The 21891-nt window shown below is 43.5% G+C and overlaps 1 long non-coding RNA gene and 1 other non-coding gene across 3 annotated transcripts in view; both read right to left on the reverse strand.

The window, feature by feature from the left end:
• Positions 1 to 21891, reverse strand: part of LOC131499573 (uncharacterized) — an 815236-nt gene that overhangs the window by 176125 nt on the left and 617220 nt on the right. The window lies entirely within an intron of this gene.
• On the reverse strand, positions 14451 to 14556 carry LOC131500553 (U6 spliceosomal RNA). Its single transcript, XR_009256357.1, has one exon. It is a non-coding gene; the product is annotated as a U6 spliceosomal RNA (small nuclear RNA).

Below are 21891 nucleotides of genomic sequence, written 5' to 3' on the forward strand. Positions count from 1 at the left end.
GACAGAGATTCACAGCAGCAGGAAGTTGCTACCTTCCTTAGATTTCAGGGGCAAAGGGGGGAGATAACATCACTGGAGTCCCGAGTCTGGAATCATGTGGGGGAAGCTGAAATCAAGGAGAGAGAGAGAGAGACAGGAACAGAGGGAGACTGAGGGAGAGGGAGAGAGGGAAGGAGGAGGAGGAAGGAAAGGAACAAAGACACAGAGTATCCCGGCTTCCCTCTGAAGCTAGGGAACAGGAATAAAAAGACAGGTAAGGGATGGGTTTAGTCCAACAGACCCAACCAAGCCTGATTCAACTCCTAAATTATTTCACTGCCTCTCATCTCTCCCTTGCAGAATCTGTCCACCACAACACTGCCTGAGTGATCGAACACGCAAGCCTGACATTGTCAACCTCACTTTAAATTCTTCTTTGGCTTCTACTGCATTTTGGGGAAATGACCCTCACCTCCAGCCCAGCATACAAGGTTCATCTCCACCTGGATGCATTTAATAAAAGCAGACCAAAGCTACTGAAGTTCTCACTCTGCAAAGGCAAGTATGTTGGGCTGCAGGAAGGAGGTGGCAGGCCGTGAGCCACATGGGCCTGAAGTGATGACGGACGACATGAACGGAGGCCGTTCTGGAAGAAGATGATCATGGGCAGAGAGGGAGAGCACACGAGGTTGGGGCTGGACTTCAAACCACAGTCCCCCGGGTTCTAGCACCCTTCAATAAGAAAATGGATGGGGAGGAAAAAAAATTCCTTCTTCACATCTCCCACGTGAATGTGCCCAGCCCCTCTCACATTCCAGGCCTGTGATAGATACAATACGAGGACAAAGACAGAAGTACAACTTAGGTCAAAGAACTAGGCCTTGAGTGCCATACCCAACAGCCTAGGCTTCATTCAGGGCGCAGGTGACATGAGCCCCACTGTGGGAAGGAAAACCTCCCCCGATCTGGAAGCTTGGTCTGCGCGGGGAGAAAGGAGCACCCTGTGGCACGGGCTGCTGCCTCCTGCCCAGCCTGATGGAGCAGGGCCTCTACCAGCCCCGATCCAAACCCCCTACCCCCACCCCCCGTGCTGCTCTCTCAAGGCTGAAGAGTCAATAAACTCAGTTTCTCCCAGAAAGAGTATGTCTTCGGGAAGGCCCTGGGGAATACGTCTGCAAAGTTTAATTTCTGTTGAAGGATCCTGAGTAGGCAAAGAATATGGAAGGAGGGGGAGCGTGAAGAGGAGCGGAAGGAGCAGACATCTGTTTGCTGAGAATTTAACTTATACCAGGACTTTCTGGGTGCATGGTAACCTCATTCGATGCTTGCAACAGCCTTCTGAGGTGGGGAGATAATGAGGGCATGGGTGGAACTCGGAAGAGATCAGGGAGGCCCTGTGATCTCCGATATTTGATTCGTTCAGCAAATAATTATCAAGTGACTCTGGGTGCTGGGCATCGACCGAGGTGCTAGGGACCCAGCAGTGCACATGACATCATCCCTTTCCTCAAAGATCTTTCCGTCTCGTGTTGGAAACAGGCATATTGACAGGACTTTAGAGCCCTTTTCCCAGTGCGTTAACCTCCATTCACGTTTCTGCCTGATCACCTCCAGGAAACAAGAGACTTTACCTCTCAAGAAACTTATCAAACACCCTTAAACATATGATAAATATTTCTTTTCCTTTTTCATTATGTCTTAAAAATACGGATGCATCTTACAAGTGACACAGGAATTCACGTAGCTGATTTTTTCATTAACAGCAAAAACAAAGAATACAATGTTAATCAATGATGTGGATCGATAGAGCCTTAAATCTGGGTAAGCATGGAAAATGTTTATAACTGAGATGTGTTTGGGGTGGGGGAAGTTTTGGGGGATAAAATTTACAACCCCTCTCTCTGATGATGCATTGATGCATGACTGTTTTCATAAACATGATCTTAATCACTGTCCCATGTGAGTTAATTAAGGTCATCATGAAAAACAAGCAAAAAAGAAAATCTGCTCCTTAATGTTCTTTAATATGAACACATAACTCTTGGAGGAGGAAGGTTGTAGATCAACCTAGACTCAAGTCTCTGACCAAAGGCCCAGTAAAGATGGGAATGTGGATACCCATGAGGAACTGCGTCTATGGCATTTTCAACAAGAAAAAAATGGAGACCATCACAAAATACCCTGTTTTTCCCTTTTCATTTGTTAAGCCACAATCACACTGAAAACATTTCAACTTCTTCCTTTGTTAAACCAAAAGTCAAATCCGTGTAACTTACACAAATTTCCCTAACTTCCTAGAGTCTGAAGACCGAGAACAATATCTAGGTTTCAAAAGGACGCAGAGTGTGTTCCAACTTCCGTCTGATACAGTTCTAAACTAAGCGCCGTGGAAGGAAATTTAGATGAAACTTCTTGGGTGCTTTTGCAAAAAGGTTACCCACAAGGCTGTATGCATGACTGGGAATGAGGTGGCTTCAGAAATGCAGCAGATAGGTCCATCAGAAGGTAGAAACCCCCAGGTCAGGGGAACAGGGGAGACCTGAGCCAAGCAAGCTCATGACAGGCCTCCTCTCTCCTCTTCTAAATGGGAAAAGAGGGAATGTGATTAAAAAAAATAATAAAATAAAAAAAATCTCAGCCCTGGGGATCTCAAGGGGACATTTGTTTTGATGAGATTTCAGGCCTGATTTTCAAGAATAGGAGGTGCTAACTATTTGTAAAAGCTCCTAAAACAGCATGATCTCTGGCCCTTAGGAGATTTATCTTTTATTTATACAGAGTATTTTTAAAAACCTGTTATTGTAACAAAGAAGCAACTGAGAGGCTTCATGTAAAAGGCAACACAATGTTTCTAGAGCCTACATCTGAAGCAAATATGTGTATAATATTATAAAACAAATGAGCTAAAGGATAGGTAGAAGGTTTCAGGCAGTCACTTCAATACACATGTAATCTGGCGCTCTTAGGCCACAGGGAAGAAGAATCTGAACACAAGCCATTGTCACTGAGGAACGAGAGCAGTCTGGAGAAGGAAACTGACTTGTAAACATACGTAGTTCAGCTTTGAGTGACAGGAGATGGGGTAAAGGAACCATGACTCAGAGGAAAGAAAAGTAGCTACTTCCCTGATGGGATCAATTAAGGCTCTCCTGAGAAGGTGGTTGGAGTTTGGGCTAGAAAAAAAATGCATCCTCTTAACCTCCCATCTATACTAATATATTAGCTATTTATAGCTGCATAACAAATTACCATGAAATTTAGTGGCATAAAATAAAAATAAACATTTATTATCTCACATATTTTCCATGAGGCAAGGGATCTGGGTGCAGCTTTACTGATTGATTCTGGTGCGGGAAGTTTGAGGACGTTACACTCAGGATTGGGCCAGGGTGCAGCTCTCCACGGGCTTGTCTGAGACTGCAGGATCTGCTTCCAAGGCGGTGCACTCACACGGCTGGCCAGCTGGTGCTGGGTACTGTTGGAAGGCCTCAGTTCCTTATCATGTGGACCTCTCCATAAGGCTGCTTGAGTGTCCTCCAGCATGATACTGGCTTCCCCAGAGCTAGGGATCCAAGAAAGAGCTAAGCAGAAAGTTCAGTATCTTTGGGGACTTAGCCTCCTCAAAAGGTATTGTCGATGATATCCATGATATTCTGTTGACCACACAGGCTGGCCCCATTCTTGTGAGAGGGAACTACACAAGGGCATGGATACCACAGGTAGGAATGATTGGAAGCCATCTTGCAGGCTGGCTACCACAACTAACCATGATGCCTTAGATGGTGGCAGTTTGTTGTTATATTTGGTCTGCAATGATTGGAGATGGAAGTAATGGAGGAAGTTGGGAGTTTTGTTTTGTTTTGTTTTTAGTTTAGTTTTGAGAGAGAGAGAGAGAAAGTGAGAGAGAGAGAGAGCGAGCATGAGCTGGGGAGGGGCAGAGAGAGAGAAGGAGACACACAATCCAAAGCAGGCTCCAGGTTCCAAGCTGTCAGTAAAGAGCCTGACACGGGGCTCAAACCCACAAACTGTGAGGTCATGACCTGAGCTGAAGTGGGACATTCAACTGACTGAGCCACCCAGGTGCCCCAGTAATGTGGGAAGTTTGTCCAGTGGTCAGTTAACACCAGCCTTTCAAATCACATAAGCCTTGGTTCAAATCTGGGCCCCATCATTTACTGGCTATATGGCTTCTCTGATGTTTGGGAGGTGAAAGGATCTGGTAAAGCCATATTAGATACAGAGATAGAAGCCATAGTTTGGAATGAGCCCAGCCACACGCAGCTGCCCTGGGTCACGTTCCCGTGAACTGTCATGTGAGGAAGAAGTAAATTCTACTGTACTTAAGACACTGTGTTTTAGGGTCTCTTTGTCATAAGAGCTTCACCCCTACCTTAATACATTAGTTGATACAAAAAGTTTAACCTCTGAATCTAATTTTCTTCATCTGTAAAGTAGGACTAGAAAAACAAACCTCACATTTTTCTTGTGAAGAAAAATAAAATAAGGCATGAAAGAGTTTGTCCAGTGTCTGGCCCAGAATCCACATACTCGTCATTGTCACACTTGTCCTGTTTGAATTTATGATCAGTGTCAACACACTGATTCAATAACTGTGTGTCTCCATCCACAAGAGTATCTCCCAGGGAATTTAGAACCATTTTCTTTGGAGACTCCTTTAATGGGAACTCGGCGGGATTTAAATAAACAAGGCAGTGGCTTCACAGAAAGATTATTCAGTGACTGGTTTGGGGCCAAGATCTGCCATGAACATCTTGTCCTCTCTCATCCTCCATTTCCAACTCTGGAAAATGAAAGGGAGAGAAGAAGGAAGAGAAGGGCGGGAGGGAGGGAGGGTATAAGATCAATAGTTCTCGAATCCCAAGGGTTCCAGAAAGCAACCACAGGAGCTATGCTATTTCCTGTGTTACGTATTTGGTCCTGCATAGCATTTTGCTGAGGAAAGTGTTTTACTCTAACGAATAAGTCTGGAAACCACAGATAGACACGATGATCTACAGGGTACTGTCGGGCTCTATGAATCTTTCCTAATCCAGTAGCAGGCACTTCTCCAGCAATAACTCCTGCTTCGAGAATCAAAGAATCCCCCGACTTCTTGTACTCTTAGGGGCATGCTGTTTGTCCCAAATGAAATTAACAGAAATTTGACAGGAGTCCAGTGATGGCTTCCTGAGCCAGCTGAATCCGGGCAACGCAGATAAGTAGTCTGAGCCACGCCATCTAGTGAACAAACCCGGGCAGCAAAACCTCCTCCACTTCCTGCAAGTTCAGGATGGGCTGAAAAGCCTCCTTCCAGATGCAGTGGCAATTTAAATAAAGAATGAAAATGAGGAAATGAATTAGAAGGCTGAAATGTCGTCTCCATCCAATGCCCTGGGCCTGAAATGATCAAAACTGTCATTTTATTTTTCTCCTCTCTTAAAATTACTACTTTTAATTTAATCTCTCTTACTGAAGTTTCTCTGGCCAACTCATCAAATTTTCTATCAGAATTACCCACAGAATTAATTTGTATGCATGGGCATAAAAGAATGGGCTGACATGATGGGTCACATCCAAATGAAAAGTAAAAAAAAAATAATAATAAAATAAAATACTATAAAATAAAACCTCCCTCCACCCACACAGTAGATAGAACAGAGGGGTGATGGATATGATGTCCCAAGAGTCCTGCACACATTGGCTGAATCCTTGGCTTCCCTCTTGATGGTGAGTGTCTCATAGCCACAGCATCAAGCCACGTCCAGTTTTCCTTGCAGAAGCTTTTCCTTGGAGGACCAGAGTCTGATGCCAACACTTCTGTGTCCCCTGAACCCTCCTCTGCAGGTAGAATCTGCCTTATGAATGAACGCCTAGGGAAGTTTTGAATGCATCTGGAAGTCCCAGAGTGCATCATAAAAAAGAAATATGGCATAAAAAATAGAGTTGAACCTGATGATGCCCTTTCACCGACAAGATATACATAGTTATGCACCTGTAGGGTCAATTAAATATATTTGTTTATTATAAGGAACTTTGCTTGAGGCAGGGGTGGCATAGTGAACACAAGGTCGTCAGGGATCAGTGAAAGAAGTCTAGGCTTCAAAGTCGAGTTCTGGGTCTTTAGAGATTTCTAGACATATAATCAGTAGATGAATGATCTCAGGCCAATGACAACCTCTCTAAGCTTCCATTTCTTCATATGTAAAACAGAACTTATAACAGTCTCCTTCTTTGGATTCTTTCTGGAATGGTATGAGGTTTAAGAATGAAGTGACTGAGGCATGGGACCTTGTCCATGGTAATCATGTAATAAAACACTGGTCACCTTGCCCCTGGGGCTGACAGTCCCAGCCCTGTGAAATCTTTCCCCAGTGTGGCTCACTGGGCATGCTCAGGAGTCAGGAAAGAGCTGAGGAAAATGTCACGGAGAAGAGAGGAACTGGTGGGTCCCAGCTATGGTGATGTCTGCACCTGTGTTATGGCAACATAAAACACCAACCCACGCTGTGCCCTGATAGCAGAAGCTGTCACCCAATGCCTGGATGTGCAGACGCTCAAAAAATGCTTGTAGAGTTCATTAGAAATTACTGTTATTTAACTTAACAGAAACCCATGGAGGAGGGGAAGGAAAAAAAAAAAAAAAGAGGTTAGAGTGGGAGAGAGCCAAAGCATAAGAGACTCTTAAAAACTGAGAACAAACTGAGGGTTGATGGGGGGTGGGAGGGCGGGGAGGGTGGGTGATGGGTATTGAGGAGGGCACCTTTTGGGATGAGCACTGGGTGTTGTATGGAAACCAATTTGACAATAAATTTCATATGCTGGAAAAAAAAAAGAAATTACTGTTATTTATAAACTGGATCTTTATATAAAGTTTTATATTTATTAAGTGCTCCAATTCAATCAGAAAACATTTATTTTGCATTTACTTTGTGCAGGCATTGGGCAAGGACTGTGAGAAACAGAGATGAACCAGGGCGCCTACCCTCAAAAGGCTCACAAAATGGGATCCTCTTACAATGGGCCTAATGTCATATTCGCAGTGAGAAATAACAGGAAGTAATTGTACGTGAAACCACTGAGAAGGCTTTCCAGGGAGCATGTAGCTTTCAAGGGCGGATGGAGTGAGGGACTTGAGGGCACATGAGGAAACTCTCACAGCCAGAGGGAACAGAGCATGCAAAGGGATTAAGAACTTGCCCGGTACATTTGGGGAAGAGCCACAGAATCAGGGGGACTGGAATCAACCATGCAAGAAGAGAGTCTGTGGTAACCAAGATGAGAAAGTTGGCTGAGTCAGGAGCTGAAGGAAAGCCCTCAGGAACCAGGCTCAGTAGGAGAGCCCAGGTGAGCGGGGACCTGTCAACGCTTCCAAATGGTGAAGGTGGTTTGTTCTGACTGGAGGTTTGGTTTCCATAACCTGCCACATACACTGTCTCCAAACAATTGTACGGCCGTAAATTTCCAGGGTGGCCCAGTGAATGGAGTCCATGAAATAAATAATGGGAAATCTTTGTCAGCTGATTTGCACAAATTTACATAAATATGTTGTTGTGCTTTAGTTGAGTAGATGCTAGGAAACACACAGAACAAAAATATGAGTTCCTGGGGCGTTTTCTCATCATGTACAAAAAGAATCACCTGAAAGCTTATTTTCAGAGAAACCAAATGTGGGACCCAGGGCTCTGAATTTCTGGCTCCTAGAGAATCAGGAGAAACTTGAGGACTTTTAGCTCTCTCCCCGAATCCTGGGGGCCGCAGGCGCCAGGGCTCCATCCCCGGTGATGGATGGAGAGGTCACCCTTCGTGGCCAGCACGCAGACATCCATCCCCAGGCAATAGACAGAGCTGCTTCCTGGATTCTGTCCATTTTCTACCATGTTAGGAAATTCATCTTGAGAAAGCACATTCCTTCTGAGTTCACCCCGTGATTAGCATTCTGAACAAAAAAAAAAAAAAAAGAAAAAAAGAAAAAATAACCTCAAAGATGAAATTTCTTCTTGTGCCTCTGCCCATTGCAACTCCAGTTGGTTTTCATTTATTTCAATGTGTACTTTGGAATCCGAGCCCCAAGCTTTCCCAGTTAACTCCCGCCACCTGGGGTACATTAAGTGTGGGGGGGCAGGGACTCTGGCTCGTCCCCTGCTCCCACCTCTTTCTCCACATTGTAAAAACAGATTGTTAAAAAGGTGGCCCCCGTGTGCACAGAGTGAGAGGGGAAGAGAGTGAGCCCTTGCTGCTGGGCTGTGTGAAGCAAAAGGCTTGGGGGCCATGACCACCTTCAGCCAGGAATTGCAAACCCCAGGGCCAGGCAGGGTGATGGGTCCCTGAAACAACCCCCTCTGTTTGGATCCCTTTTGGGGGCGAGTCTAATCAAGATGGGATGTGTGACTCCAAAACAGCTGGGAAGCATTACAGGTCAAAAGTTTAAATCAAGTTAAGAACCGTCGGAATGTGCAAGCCCTGCCGTTTCTAATCTCTGCCTCCTCCTCTAATCTGCACAATTGTGGATAAAATGTCTTGGTCGGGCTGGTGTTGACACATGGGCTCAGGCAGGTACATTCGTGAAGGAAGGACTGGGGAGGATGTCCGAGAGATAGCTTATTTCCTTGCAAAGTGAAGATGGGCCAATCCCAGGTGCGAATGTAACAAGGGACATGCAGAGTCAAGATAACGAAGCTGAAAAGATCATTGCAATTCACTCAAACCCACTTACTACAAGTGTGAAAATAGGCCCAGAGAGGTTAATGTCCAGCTCAAAGTCACACAGCACTCTGTAGCTATGCACTGAAAAGGTGAACATTGTTAGATCATGCTACACCCCCTGCCCAAAACCCAGTGGCTTCTGCTTGCCAGGAAGATGAAATGAAATTTCTCTGGTCTATGAAGCTTTGGGTGGTCTGGCTCCTACCCACCGCTCTGTTTGCTGGGACCACACCCCACCTTTTCCACCATCCTTCTGGCATATTAGTTTCTTCTTGGTTCCATAGATTCACGAAGTCCTTTCCCACTTGAGAGTTTGGGGACTTGCTATTTCTTCTTTCTAGAGGATGAGCCCTCTGTTCCTCTGTCAACTGGTAGGTGAAACCCCACCTGTCAGCAAGGCCTCCCTGAAGAAGCTGTCCAGAGTCACCCCCCTAGAAGTCCTCAGCTGGCTCATGTCCATCCTGGCACCTGATGCCCCACGATCTTCCCTGTTTGTTACTCAGTGACGATTAGCCACTTTGTTCGAGTCTAAGTGCCTGAGGGTGGACACCTTGTCTGTTGTGCTGTTATATCCTGGTGTCCAACACATGATAGTTGTCCAATGTGCGTTTGATTAACAGATTAATCAACCAGCCAGCTAGACAATCCAGCAATTCAGACAGGCTCTCACTGTCTCCTCAGTGATTAAGTATTGAGATGTGTGGAGATTAAGGATGGCCACAGATGGTGTTGAAGAGCGATGATCTACGTCCATCCCCTTGATTCCAGGTGGACTGTGACTGTTTGGTCAATAGAAGAATGTCAGCAGTGGCCTGTGCCACTTTCCAAGCTTTAAGACACTGGAAGATTTTTATTTTTTTTTTTTAAGTTTATGTATGCATTTTGAGAGAGAGATTGAGAACACAAGTGGGGGGGGGGTGCAGAAAGAGAGGGAGAAAGAGAGAATCCCAAGCAGGGCTGAAACCCACGAACTGCGAGATCATCACCTGAGCTGCAGTTGGAGGCTTAACCGACTGAGCCACCCAGGCACCCCGAAGGCAGCTTCTATTTGCGAGTGCCTTGGGGAGCCCTGAACTGCCATGTAAATAGTCCAGATACCCTGAGATGACCACCATCCTGAAGAGGCCATTGCTTCAGTCAATAAATAGTCCCAGCTACACCCGCCCTCCCAGCGATCCCGGACAAGGCACAAAGTAAGTGAGTGAAGTCATTTCGGACCTCCCTCCCCCCAAAAAGCCCAGCCACCAGGTGAATATCAGTAGGTGACCTTAGCCAGCGCCATAAGGAGAAGAAACACCCAGCCAAGCTGGGCCCTGCCTGGATTTCCAACTGCGATAAAATGGGTGTGGCTTTGGGCTGCTAAATTTCAGCTTGGTTTGTTATACAACAATAGATAATTGCAGTGGGACTCTTGTAGCCAGATGGTTTGGGTTCAAATCCTAATCGCATCAATTGTGAGCTAGCTGGCTGACCTCCTGCATATGGATTTTCCTGAAGCATCAGTAGCTGAATCCTCTGCCAAAGGGGCATGGTGGGATCTCCCACCCAAAGCGTCGTTAGGGGAGGAAGTGAAATCCATGTCAAGCACTTAGCACAGAGCCTGGCTAGGGACACCAAATATTGTTTGTATCTTCTTTGACACACCCTTCCAGCCAGGTAGAGCTCCTCTTTCCTCTAGGAGGCAGGAGAAAAGAGATTCCAGGCATTTAAAGTGCACCACTCCCTTGCCATTAATTCATCCATCTGTCCCATCACCAAAGGGAAAAGTCCAAACTCATTAGGAGTTGCAAAGCTCTCGCCCTGCTTTCATTTGGTTCAGTGTCTCCACCCCCCGCCCCACCTCAAACCCTGTTTTCAGCCAGCCCTGTACACGTGCCTGCACCACTCCCAGAAGTAACAGGAAGGAAATGGATAAACTTTCCCACAGTGAATTCTTCTGAGTATGGAGATTTCAGGCCTACTTCTTCCTTCCTTGTGATTCCTTTTGTATTTACTAAATCTTTTACAGCAAACACTTTATTTTCATAAAACGTAGTCAATATCACCAAAAACAGGAAGGGACAATTCCTTCCACTTGAAGATTAAGACACTATTTTATTTCTGTCTTCCTCATACGATCTGCCTGAATATCTCTTATGTGATTGAATGAACGAATGCATGAATGAGCTCACAGTAGTGCAAAGTTCATTGTGTATATATTTAGGTGGAGTAACCTACATTTATATACTAAAGATATTTGTAAGAATATAAAGTTGGAAAGTTCTCTCTCTTTTTTTTTTTTTTTTTTTGATTTGGGTTTCTTTTTTTTTTTTCAAAGATACTCATTGGTGAAGCTTTTTTTTTTAAATGAAGAAACCCTTTTTGAAGTGACTAATCATACTGTAATTTATTCTTTTTAAGGCCAGAATGCCAGAGTTTCTTAAAATGAGTTTCTTCTTCTGTATCTATGTTTATCAACTAATGACAGGCTCTTAAACATTCATTTAGCAGTGAGAAATTTCCAAGACAGCGTGCTATATTCTAGTTAGAAGAATTCAGCTTAGCCAAATATATATAAACTGCTCACAAGCCAAAGGGAGAGGACATCTCCGGGAACACTAAACTACAGAGTGCAGATTTGTAGCCACAAACATTTCTTCTCTTGGGACAGCCAGTGAGCTGACTCCCCGTGGCAACAGCCACAGGCAGGCAGGGCAGATAAGCACCCATTTTTCCAGAAGTCCTTCTCTCCCTCAATGTTTCTTTCCGGTGGCTAACTGGATGGATTCAAAGTGTTCCGTTTCCAATTCTTTCGCGAATTTTCTAAATAGGTTACTAGTTCATGTGCTGGTTTTTTGTACAGTCTTCGATTTACAAGCTCAGTATAAACCAAATCAGGCCAGTCTGTGTGAGATGAATTCAATGAAGGTGGAAATTGCCTCCAAGTCCCTCCTGCCTCCAGTGCATACACAGCCTCTCCCAGAGCTCCTGTTTTGGATTCCTCATGCATTAGCCAGCTTCTTCCAACACGATAGCACAGCCGCCTTCCCCCTTCCTGAGCCTGTATGATCTCAGGAGATTTTTCGAATCTTTAAGTCAACCCAACAGGCTTCTTTTCTGGTCATTTCTCTTCACTTAGAGCTATAAATATTAATCACAAGCCTCATATTTTAAAACCTCTTTGAGCATATTAACTATTTAGCCACATAAATCAATCCTCAACTAATCTTAGTGGTCCTTCATACTTTTTCAAGTTCCAGAACTTTCTATTTTAGCTGTCACTCTTCACTGCTTTGGCCACCACAGTCATTTCATACCTTTTCAATCTAGCATGCCCTTCTTTAAATAAAAAGGAAGAGAAAGGCAAGGAGGGAGAGAGAGAGAGAAGGAAATGGGGGAAGAAGGAGAAAGGACAGAGGACAAAGAGGTGAACCAGTGAGCGACATAAACCCCTCGTGGGTCTGAAAGGTCAGGGCCTTGCTTCTGATTCTCCAAGCAGCCTCAGGCATGCCAAGCAAGCCGCTTAACCTCTCCGGGGTTGGCTTGGTATACAAAGTATCTCTAGCATCCTCCCACTGCAGACCCTATCCTCCCCACAGTAAAATCGAGAGTTTTCTCTCTTCATAGCAGAACATCTTTCTACTCCCAGGTAATACAAAGGTTGCTTTGTACCTTTTTCTAAGTGCTCACCAGAGCAGGTCAAGGACTGCAAGAATACTGATCAAGATGGGCCCCAGTCCTTGTCCCAAGATTCACTAGTGGATACGAGCTCTGCGGGTGTAGTCTCTGCAGTGCGTTTCTGGGGAGCCCATTTACACATAAATTACCTTTCAGGGGTACCTCCTCGTTATACAGAAACCACATAGCCAACCTAGGAGTACTTGGGGAAATCCTAATAGCATTGATCGCTTTGCACCAAGTATTTCCAAAAGGGATCGGCGGCAGGGGGAGGGAATAACACTGGCAACTAAGACAGCAGAGTCAGGCATGCCGGGGTTCAAATACTGGCCCCTGCAGGCGTTCGCCATTAAGCCAGGTGCCTCACGGCCCTGAGAGGCATTTCTCTCACCTGTAAAGCACAGGGGCTTCTACATGACTCATCTGGTTGTTATCCAGAATAAAAGAGACAATGCTGCAGCATGTCCCGCTCTGCACCTGACTCATAGTTAGTGTTCAATAAATGTGAGCTTTTATCATTACCATATTTCCTCCATTCTGAGACACCATCGATCGGAAGTCAAAGCATCAATTTAATAACTTCTCAGGGGGGAAAGCAATATATTAAACACACATTCCCATTTTAAGACATCACAATTTCAACAATATTAAAAGGTGAAAAGAAATGCGTCTTAAAAATCAATGAAATGTGGCCTTATTATTGTCACATTTTGGAACCATTTTAAGTCATTTGCTTGTTTACTTGCCTTTTTCCTGTTTGGTCTGGCTTCCCCTCAGGAGACACAGAAGTTTCACGAGAAAGAAGAAATAAATCCATGTTCGACACTATGCTCCCAGTGTCCAGCACAGGTGTCGAAAAAATATTTGTTTGACGAGATGATTTAATGTTACCTTAATATGAGGGGCTATGGATTAAGGCCCCACTAAATGTCATTGCTTCATATAATGAAACTTTTCCTCATATCTTTGAAATCCATTCAACTTAGTTCCTTGGGAGAAAGGTTTGTTTGTCTGAACGTATATTTGTTAAAAACTGGCATTTTCCTTGAACTATACATGCAAGGAATGAGGATGAAAACAGACAAGTGCACAGCGTCCACCATCATCACCCTGACACAGAGGTGGGAGTCATAACTCGCACTTGAAATTGAACACAAAGTTGGGGCACCTGGGTGGCTCAGTCCGGTTAAGTGACCAACACTTGATTTCAACTCAGGTCATGGTCTAATGGTCTTGAGATCAGGCTCAGTGCCAGGCACAGCATCTGCTTAAGATTCATTCTCTCTCTCCCTCTCCCTCTCTCTCTCTGCTCCTGGGTGTCTCAGTCGGTTAAGTGACAGACTCTTGATTTCGCCTCAGGTTATGATCTCAAGGTTCGTGAGATCATGGGCTCTGAGCTGGCGCCACAGAGCTTGCTTGGGATTCTCTCTCTCCCTCTCTCTCTGTGCTCCTCCCCAACTGGCTCACTCGCTCTCTCTCTCTCTCTCTCTCTCTCAAAAAATAAATTTAAAAACAGGATCCTCCGCCTGCCCCTTCCCCGCTTTCATGTGTGCATGCTTGCTCTGTCTCTCTCAAAAGAAAAAAAATTAAATTAAAATTAATTAATTGAAGAAATTCAACACAAAGCAATGGTAGGGTATAGGTTCCAGTCAGCCTAAAATACGCTGCCAGTTTGAATGTCTTTAGTTTCTGCAGATATGCATTAGACATTGATAAATATCAATTTATGGAATCAACTAAAATTTCCCCTTTCAATTTCCAAAAAAGAATAATAAACATTGAAGTAATCTCCCCAGGGCAAGTGACTTTTAATTGCACATTCAGAAATAAAAACATTCATTCAGTCAATCAGCAAGTGTTTATTGAGGCCCTTCTATGTGCTGGGTGTGCCACGTGCTGGGGGTGAGAAGCCTTCTGGGATAGTATGGACAGAGAAGACAAATGAAGGCGACACCCACATATACAGGCCATTGTTCCATGTCAGGGAGAAAGCAGCACTGTCTCAGGGCTGTAGGGCCCAGGGTAAGGGGCAGGAGTGATTCTTTTTTTTTTTTTTTTTTAATTCTCAAATTAGCTAACATACAGAGTAGTCTTGACTTCAGGAGTAGATTAAAAATATGGAATGCTCAGGAATTTGCGGGTTATCCTCGCACAGGGGCCGTGCTAATCTTCTCTGTGTCATTCCTATTTTAGTGTATGTGCTGCCGAATTTAGAACAGGAATGATTTTGAAGAGGAGAGAATGTCAGTCCCATCAGATGGCCTGGAAGTAGAAGGAACTTCCATCACCAATTCTGCATCCCTCCATCCCTTTCAGATTCCCTGCTGCAGAAACCAAATCCCAGGTCCCGGGACCTGTCAGACTCCAAGGGATATTCTAGGGTCTTATTGAAAATGAAATGGTTTCTTACTGAGAGGAAGTAAAGTTTACTCACTTGCCTTGCAAATGAGGTAATTACACAAAGAAAAGTTACTTTTAACTTACCATGAAACCGTAATTCTCTAATAATTAATATAAACAGGAAATTGGGTCCTCTTACCCAATCATGAGGAACTTGTTTGACAAGAGCCTGTTCCAGGGTGGTTCTCTTCTTTAATGAGGATGAGGACAATTCCTTAGAGAGCCCAGGGAATAGCCACACTATCTGAACAAGGAAACAAAAGGAACTGACTGATGGAAAAAGCTGTAAGCCCAGCCCTCAATAGATTAGGGCTGGATTGATCAGATGGACACGATGAGTTCTAGGATGTCAGACTAGAACATGTCTCTTCGTGGAGACTGGGGCTGGAAGCGTCATTGGAACACGATGGCACTGCATTAGTCTTTGACCATGAGAAGAAATTCAACATTGGCAGAAAGGAAGAAAGGCCTTGCCAGCCTGAGATAGCACTGGAGCAGCAAAGGAGCTAATCCAATATGGCACCAGTACACAGAGATGAAGGTGATGAAGAGGGAGAAGCAGGCAGGAGCTCATTCAAAGTGGATCCTGATTCTACAAGAAGCTCAGAGTTGTGTTGTTTTGCTTTGCTTTGTTTCAATTGTATTGAGGATGAAAATTTTGAGGACAGTGACACAATCGGTTGTGCATTTCAGGAAGACTATTCTGGCAGTGCTGAAGTTCAGCTGGGAGAGATGGGAAAACATTGGAAGGAAACACAGTTATTGCAGTAATTCAGGCAATGGGTGGCAGGGTCAGACCTCAGAGACTGGGGAGATGGATGCCTGGGCCTCGGAGATCAACTGGATAAAGAGGAAGAGGTTGAGGAAAACCACCCTGGCCTGCTAGATTATTAGCATGAAGACCGTTACCCTCTTATGTTCACCAAAAGGAATGTCCTAGAACACTCACAGCAGCACTCTCCATGGTGGCCACTTGGAAGTTACCTAACACCCATGAAACACCATACCATGTGGCTGTGAGACAGAAAGATCTCCAACAGAACGATCAACATGGGTGAATGCACAAACCAGACTGCGCATACACTCACCAAACAGAAGAACCAGAGTGTATACTGTATAATTCCATTGGTGATAAGTTCAAAACCAGGCAAAATGACTGTATGGTGTCCAAAGTTATGATATGGCTTACACTTTGGTAGGAGTTCATGGCAGGTACTAATCGAGGGAACATGGGTATCCATTGGGTGAGTTCTGGTGTTCCAGTTCCAAGCTCTGGTTATATAGGTGTGTTTGCCATGTGAATATCCACCCAACTGTATACATATTATCTGTGTGTACTTTTATGCAAATATATTATACTCAAATTAAAAATGTACAAAAAAATGAAATGATTTTTATTTGCAGCGCCTCCCGGACAAGATTAAATTTCAGTACAACATTACAGCAATTTCAGTTACAATAACAGCACCTTCGATTTGGGAATGTTAATCCTATGTGCTAGAGACTGGTAGGTGCTGACAGCAACCTGGGGAGATCAGATTTAAACTCCTATTTAAAGATAAGAAAATGGAGGCACTGAGATGCTAAATAATGCCTAAATCCACCATTTTTCTCTAGAGATAGCCCCTTACCTTGTGCTGTCATGATTCCACAAGTGTTTCTAGAAATGTGGCCGTGATTATTCTATTTTAGGCATTGAATCTGCTATGTCTACATGACTTTACTTTTCCAGCATAAGCTAGACCTGTCACCCACGTACTTCCAAATATTTGGGTTATCAATGAACTATTTCAGTGCTCTGCATTGTGCTTACTTCCACAACCTCAGCTCTCTCCAGCATACACCTTCTTTTTGAAATTTTCAATCAAACAAACGAATTCAACCCAGAAAAGCAAACACATTTTGGATAGAACAGTCATCATTTTTAATCAGTTTTTGTGTTTCCCATATAAACCAGCAGCCCAGAGGTACTATTTCTGAAAGCATTTTGTAACAGAAGATTGTACCTGAGTGCTATTTAGTATTATCATTATTATCCCTGTTATTAATAATAATGATTTATAGAGCAGTTTGAGGAGGCATTGCTATTTATAAACCAGGAACACCAAGCCTGATTTGATACTTAAGTCAGCAAATAGGAAGAAAAGAGGCAAGAGGCGAAATTAAAACAGACGCCTCTATCTTGAGACATCTACCTTCCTTCAGGAACCAAGAAGCAGGTAATATGAAAGAAAAATTCAGCAGAAATGGAACCCAAGGACAAATATTTTCTCCACTAGGTCACCACCACAAGAGATGCTTTCTGTTGAAATTCACAGAGCCTAGCCAAAAGCCATAGTACCTTGAATGAATTAGCTTCAGACATGTCAATGACCCTGGAGAGTTTTCAAAGCAGTTCTACAAACAAGATTGCATGTGACCTTTGCAAGAATGCTGTGAAGTAGACAGGGGTGGCCTAACTTCACATCTCCACCCTGACCGCACTAGTAAAAGCACTGAAATACAGGAGCACAACACCATGTGGCAACATCACAAAAAAAAACACACTGGCCACGCTATCAGGTAAAAGCACCAGGGCAGGAAAGTGATCCCAAGCGCCATCTTATTGGGTGGTTCACAGGCATTACTGACTAATAAAGCTTCGGGGGAATTTTGTGAAGGATCACAAAACTCCTGAGCCCTGTTCCAGAACTGAGGGGAACTCAAGAACTTATAATTCAAAGAATAAACTGTCCCAAAGAAATCATCATAGGAACAAAAGAACTTGGGTCTTCCGAATGATAGATTCCTTTGGACTATTGCCAAGAAGACGAATAAACCGTAAACTCTCACATTGCATCCCTGTGAGTATCCAAACTATCAAAGATAAAGAGAAAATCCTGAAAGCTCAAAGAGAAGAAAAGCGTTATCTTCAATGGGACAGTAATCAGATTCACATCAGTTCTCACCCTTCGAGGGAAAATGGATTTCAATTATACACCCAGACAACATACATACGAAGATACTAACATTTCTGCAAAGAATATTTTCTACAAAACAAGAATGAAATTGAGAATATACTTCAGCCAAATGAAAAAGAAATCCAAGAAAAATAGAAAGAGTCCAGGAAATCCAAGGAAAAATAGAAACTAATCCCAGAGGGGAATAAAATGAAATCTCAGGATGACAAGTGCACAGCAAAAAGCAATCAGTGCAAATGGAAACAGGAAGTTGGCAGGTGCCGGAAGTAACATCTGCAAGAGGGAAGTAGATTCTGTCCTTTCATTGGTATAACAAAGAAGCTGCAAGTCCTTAATGGGAACACGAAGGCAGAGTTTTCCCTGTCAATAAGAAAAACTAAAGGAACCCCCGGAAAAACAAGAACATACAGTTGGCCCTTGAACAACATGGGGATTAGGAGTGCCAACAACGCACCATGCAGATGAAAGTCCCCATATAACTTTTGACTCCCCCAAAGCATAACCTCTAATAGCTTACTGTTGACCGGAAGCCCTACCAATAATATAAACAGTCCATTAACACATACTCTATGTGTTATATGTATTATATACTGTATTCTTAATCAAGTAAGTTAGAGGAAAGGAAAGGTTATTAAGAAAACCTTAAGGAAGAGAGAATATATATCTAGTACTGTTCGGTACTTAATAAAAAAATGTCTGCATAGAAGTGGACCCAACCCGCGCAGTTCAAACCCATGTTGTTCAAGGTCCAATTGTACATGAAAAGCCTGGGATGACTGTGAAAAACTAAAATGCAGGATATCATTTTGAGGAATTCACTTGGTATAAGCAAAGAAAGAAAGTTACATTTTCCCACATCCCTTCAAGTGGTGTGAGTTTACGGGCACAGTCTTGCGCTCCCTTCCTGAGCCCAGCTGGCCCACAGGATCATGGTGAGTGCCACGAGGGGTACTGAGAGGCCACAGAACATACTGGCCCTGAGCAAGAGGTCTGAGGTGACAGCCTGGGCTCAAACTCTTGCCTCTGCCACTTACTACTTCTGTGACCTTAGAAAAGTTACTTAACCTCTCTGTGTCTTAGTTCTCTCATCTATCAATGACACCTACCTCATAGGGCTGATAAAGAGGCAAAATAAGCTAATATATGTAATATATTTGGCATGGTAACTCCCTTCTCATCAGCATGCAAATAGTAGCTGCATTATTATTCTCACAGTATTAAAATATAGAGGGGTGCCTGGTGGCTCAGTCATTTAAACGTCCGACTCTTGGTTTTGGCTCAGGTCGCGATCTCACAGTTTGTGGGTTCTAGCCCCATGTCAGGCTCTGCGCTGGCAGTGTAGAGCCTGCTTGGGATTCTCTCACTCTACTTCTCTCTCCACCCCTTCCCCACTCTCTCAAAATAAACAAATAAACTTAAAAACATTTATAAAGAATGTTGAGTTTTGATGTAAAAGCTATTATTAAAAGGAGCCTCAACAAAACATAGAAAACAAAAACAGAATTAAATATCATAAAATAAATATAAAAATTGAGAAGGGAGAATAAAGATACAGTTGACACAGCAGGAGGCAAGAGACAGAAGTTGCAGGAGGAGGAAGGGTGTTAATTCCTTTACTTAAGATGGAAGGATCTAGACTGTACAAACTGAGCGGATGAATCCATAAGGAGTTTTAAGCATAAATATATAATTTAAAATCACTTAATTAATAAGTTCATTTTAATTCTCATAAATTTATTAATTCCTCATTGATTATAATTATACATTTTATCTACATGCTATATATTTTATATAATTTATATCATACTTATGGTTAATTATAATACATAATTAATCCATTAATTTAAATGAAATTTAAAGTAACAAAGCAAACACTAAACGTGATGTTTAGAAATTCAGAAAAGCAGGTGGTAGAGAAGGAAGGTGAAGTGAGAGGTAAGTAATGACCATTGACCTTTGCAGAGTCACTGTGCTAATTGCTCTACATATATTATTTCAATTAATCCTCTAACAACCCTACCAGTTAAACACCATTCTTATGATGATGACCGTTTCACAGGAATTTGAGGCGGAGAGAGACTAGGTACCTTGCCGGGATCTCAGGACTAGTAAGAGAAGAGCAGTCCTTAGCCTCTGCCTTTTACCACTTCTAAGAGAGCAAATCCTCCTCCACAGTGGGGAGGGAGTAAGAGTGGTTTACAGATAGGATTGAGTGTTAGGGTGGCAAAGAAAAAATGAACCTCTGCAGCGGCATGAATGGTGTACCAGGAAAATGTCAGGTCTACCCAAGACCTCCCAGAGTGGCCTTATTTGGAAGTAGGGTCTCTACAGAGGTAATTAAGATGAGGTGATACTGGAGATGGATAGGTCCTAAGTCCAAGGACTGGTTTGCTTGTAAGAAGGGGACACGAAAACACAGGGAAGAAGTTCATGTGACAACACAGGCAGAGACTGGAGTGGAACAGCCAAAGACCGAGGAGCAGCGGTGGTCAAGAGCCGCCAGAAGCTAGGAAGAGGCAAGGAAGTATTCTTCCCTAGAGCCTCAGAGGGAGTGTGGCCGTGCTGACACCTTGGTTTCATACTCACAGCCCCCAGAACTGTGAAAGAGTAAATTGCTGTTGTTTCATGGCCACCTGGTTTATGATAATTTGTTATGGCAGCCTTGGGAGACTGAGACAACCAACCAGAACCTTCAAGTACAAACGGTCAAAATCGATGGAAAAAAGGAGAATTGGACCCTACAGCTTTCTTTACTTTTTGCTTTTTAAAGAACTCTCATGTGCTACTCTTTGTGGTAGGCAGACTCGAAGGTGGACTCCACGACCCAGGTTCCTGGTAGTCACATGACTGTGTAACCCCCTCCTCCTGAGTGTAAGTGGAACCTGTGACTTGCTTCTAACCACTAGAATACAGCAAATACAGGATGCCACCTCCATGATAGTACTATTTAAGACTGTCATGTCAGTCTGGTAGATTCTCTCCCTTGCTGGCTTTGATGGAGCAGATGGTTGTGTTGAGGAGACCCACGTAAAAAGGAACAGGGGCAAATCTCCAGCCAACAACTATCTAGGAACTGAGAGTGCTGGCCTCTCACCCACAGCCAACAAGAAACTGAGGTCTCCAGTCCAATGGGCTGAAAGAAACTGAATTCTACCAACAATCACATGAGTTTGGAACCGTAGCCTTCCCCAGTCCAGCCTCAGCAGAGACCACTGCCCTGTCGAACCCCTCCATTGTTGCCTTGTGAGGCTGGGGACTCAACCAAGCTGTGTGTAAACTCCTTACCCACAGAAACTGATATCATAAAGGTAATAAAGGCATGTTTTTTTAAGCCATTAGATTTGTGGTGATATTGTTATGCATCAATAGATAACTAATATTCTCCTATAAATAAAAATAGTAATACTAATACGTTAAGGTTTTTTAAACTAGCAATGGTTTGCTACAATTAAAAATAAATGTAAGACAAATTATTTGGATGATCAGTCAGGTTTGGGAACAATGCCCTCACGAAACAAAAAAGGAAACCAAAGCACAGAGAGATGGAGTGGCATGGACAGATTCACCCAGGCCATTAATAAACTGAGATGTCACTGAAGCACATGTGTCCCCTCCGATTCTGCACGTTCCATCTTGCTTCTGCCTGCAGAACGACAGCTAGAATACAGTCGGAGGATGGCGAAGGAGCAAAGAGTAAGATAATTGCTCAAATCAAGGGCAAAGCTTCAGTTTTGCCTTCGATTATATTCATGGTGAGCTCTGTTCCCAACATTACCCTCAGTTCCTGGAAAGGTAAATGTGTGAAACAGGTCCTTATTAGACAATTTTTTGAGAGTTGCTGCCTTTGCAATTACTGTGGTATAATTTTTTTCTTCTGAATAGCTCCAGATTTGTTTTTGTCTGAGCCGAGGTGGAAAATTGAGAAATAACAGATTCAACAATAATTGACTTTATTAGGAATATGAATGTATTACACATGCTGTATATTAAAAACTCATTGCTTTTATATTGGCCTCGCACACTGTATGCTACTTTTATGGTTCCCTAGTCTCCGGTGTTCCCCCTTCTTTACTGTTCCCATCAGCTTTATGTTCCTCATTCCCTGTCATGCAGAGGAAATAAATGGTTAAAAATCTAAGTGCTCATCAGACACAAGCCAGAGTTCATAAATGAAAGCGGGCAGGCTTGGGTA

Source organism: Neofelis nebulosa, chromosome 17, assembly GCF_028018385.1.
Source record: "Neofelis nebulosa isolate mNeoNeb1 chromosome 17, mNeoNeb1.pri, whole genome shotgun sequence".
NCBI classification, from domain to species: Eukaryota; Metazoa; Chordata; class Mammalia; order Carnivora; family Felidae; genus Neofelis; species Neofelis nebulosa.